Source organism: Lepidothrix coronata, unplaced genomic scaffold, assembly GCF_001604755.1.
Source record: "Lepidothrix coronata isolate B3197 unplaced genomic scaffold, Lepidothrix_coronata-1.0 Scaffold160, whole genome shotgun sequence".
Taxonomy (NCBI): domain Eukaryota; kingdom Metazoa; phylum Chordata; class Aves; order Passeriformes; family Pipridae; genus Lepidothrix; species Lepidothrix coronata.
In genome coordinates this window covers 1,985,061-1,987,947 of record NW_016690340.1, presented here as the reverse complement: position 1 = coordinate 1,987,947, position 2,887 = coordinate 1,985,061, and the positions used below count along the sequence as shown (strand labels likewise).

The 2,887-nt window shown below is 53.4% G+C and overlaps 1 protein-coding gene and 1 long non-coding RNA gene across 18 annotated transcripts in view; one reads left to right on the top strand and one right to left on the bottom strand.

Annotated features, from left to right (window-relative positions):
* Positions 1 to 2,887, top strand: part of LOC108504370 (voltage-dependent N-type calcium channel subunit alpha-1B-like) — a 301,566-nt gene that overhangs the window by 88,839 nt on the left and 209,840 nt on the right. The gene's annotated exons all lie outside the window — the stretch shown is intronic.
* LOC108504372 overlaps positions 1 to 2,887 on the bottom strand; it is an 18,627-nt gene that overhangs the window by 197 nt on the left and 15,543 nt on the right. The gene's annotated exons all lie outside the window — the stretch shown is intronic.

Below are 2,887 nucleotides of genomic sequence, written 5' to 3'. Positions count from 1 at the left end.
TGGATCCCTGGAATTGTCCAAGGCCAGGCTGGATGGAGCTTGGAGCAACCTGGGTTAGTGGAAGGTGTCTCTGCCCATGGCAGGGTGGTTGGAATTAGATGACCTTTAATGTCCCTTCCACCCAAACCACTCCAGGTTTCTCTGCTGGGATGGCCCTCTCCTTCCTGCACTATTCAGCAAGATCAGAAAGTAAAACTGCCTTTTTATTTTACCATCCCTTCAGCCTTCCTGGGGGTTGGGAAACAGCCTGGAAGACCAGGATCCACGGGGCAGCTGCCCTGAAACAAAAGTGCATTTGAGAGGGTGCTGCTGTGGTTTGGGGTGCTGAGAGCCCGGGGGTGCCTCAGGACCAGCTCTGTGCTGGGACACGGGCAGCAGCAGCAGCCAAGAGCTCTGTTTTCCTCTCCTCCCAGGGCTTCCCTGTTCCTTTGTTCTCCTCCACAGCCTCCCCTCTGAGCAGACAATTAACTTTCACGTTTCCCAGCCAGTCGGTGGTGGCGGGTCCTGTCGCCGCAAACACGAGCTGGAAACTTCATTATGTTAAGAAAGCACAAAGTCAGGTGGAAGAAGAGATAATTACCTTTCTAATATAATTATGGCTGGGCTGGTGAGCCTTTTATCTCAATCCTTGTTCTTCTGTACAACAACAGCAAGGATTAAAATTTACCAGGTTCTGGCTCGCCCGCGGCAACCGGAGCCGTTCCCGTTCCCTCCCCACGGCAGGGAGGGGTTGGTTGGGGGGGATTTCAGGTTAAACCTGTGGGGAAGAGGATGATTGTGGAAGAGGAAGGAGCAGGGGGAGAACCCCTTTGTGCTGTTGAAGCAGCTCGGAGGGAGGAGCAGCAGCCTGTGAGTGAGGTGGTGTTCTGAGGTGATCCCGTCCGACGGGAATTGGGCGGTGGAGCGGGAGCACGGGAGGGGCTGCTCTGATTTGGGCTGGGAGGGATCACAGAGGGAGCACAGGCAGGAGGCAAAGCCCTGGGTTAGAGGAGCAAAGAGGGAAAAGGTCCCTGTCCCCACCCCAGCCAGGGGACAGCACCTGATTCAGACTCCAGGAAACAGCTCAGGGTGGGCTTTGGGTCTTGGCTGGTCTCAGTGGTGCTTTTTAAGGCTCAAGACTTCACTGCATCTCCATTTCCCAGCTGGGGAGACCAAGGGAATTTGTTCTCTGTGCTGTGGGAAGAGCTGACAGCCCTCTCCCCTCGTGGGGACAGAGGGGTTTTCCATTGCTTTCGTCCTCAGGCTTTTAAAACACAAAACTCCATCCCTGGGACCCTCCTGGGGCACTGTGCCCTCCTCTTCCCCACCTGGTAAGGGATGTGTGGCAGGGACTGGTGTCATCCTCCTGCATCCCACCATCTGCCCCTTGGCTCATCCCTACAGGGGGTTGATGCTCTGGGAAGCAGCTCCTTGGTCCTCTGCCACCAGAAAAGCCCTGAACAAAGTGCCTTCCCAGCTCCCCCCTGATCCTTCTCTCCCTGGGCAAGGAAGAGGGTCTGGAGAGCTGCTGGAATTACAGAGCTGAAAAGGTCAGAGTGGTACCATTTGCTGAGATCCCTCACAGAACACGAAAGGCATTAAAATTCTGCTGCCTCATCTGTGTAACAAGGGGAGAAAACAGTGGTGAGAGGAAAATGGAAAGGGGAATAAAGTCTTCCTTCCTGCAACTGGGTCAGGGAAAGGGAAATGGTGTAAGTTTAACTCTTGTTTAAAGTAAGTTTAGCTCAATTATCTGTGACTCCAGAGGTTGATGCAGCTGTGTGTGCAGCTCCAGCCTCTCACCTCTGTGGAAGGGAGTTAAGAGTCTTGCTCTGGGTCAGTCATTGGTGTGATGAATTTGGTGCTCTCCCAGAATGAGCTTTCCCCTCATTTTGGGTTCATCAGTTTGGTCTCTGCCAGAACTTGCTCTCAGAATCCCAGAGATGCTGGGGACGGGGAGACATCAACCCTGGCAGGTCCATTTGATGTGGTTTAAGCTGGAAAAGCAGGATGTGAGGATGAGTTGGGGGGTTCAGATGAAGGTGACAGCAGTGTCCAGGTTCCATCTGCACTGGAAGGGTGATGGGGCTGTGTGGGACATGCTGGGACAGCACTGCCATGAGACACCTGCAGTGGGAGCAGGGGCTGAACCAGGGCTGAGCTGGGCTTTGCAAAAGCTGCAGGGGATGAAATCAGACTTGGGTGTCTGTACAGCCACCCTCAAAGCACAGGGAGAAAGCACCCCCAGCAGTGAGCAGACCCACCCAAACAGAGCCCTGCTGTCCTTTCTAAAGCAGGGTGCAGAAGGGAAGGGGTGTAGCCATGTCCCTGAAATCCTGATGGTTCCACCCCAGCAACTCCATAGTGCATTTGGGGAACTTCCAGGCTAAAATGCTCATTTTTTTTTCCGAAGAAAAGCGGGGTCTGAGATAAATGGCAAATCCTGACTCTCCCCCGGCCTGTAAATTTTGTCATCTGTGAAATGTAAACTTTATCACTCCAGCTCCATCCTGTGCTCTTGGCAAAACCACATAATTGATGTTGCTTGGCACCCTCCAGTCTCTTCTCTGCTCCCCTCCTTTTCTCCTCCCACAGCCTGGCTTTCCTCATTTGCTGGGAACTTTGCTGCAGGTCTGTGTCCTGCACAGCCCCAGAACCTCCAGGACAAGGATGTGTCTTGCCAGGTTTGCTCCTTCTGAGGTGGATCCTGCTTGGCCCCAACACTGATTGACTCCCCACCTCATCCTTGGTTTCATAAATGTATTTGAAGTGAATCTGAAGTCCCGGAATCACAGACTGTGCTGAGTTGAAAGGGATCCAAAAGGATAATTGAGTCCAACCCTCAGGCCCATCCTCAAGGGTCACACCACAGGGTGTGATCCTCTGTGCCCCAGAGGATCATCCAAAC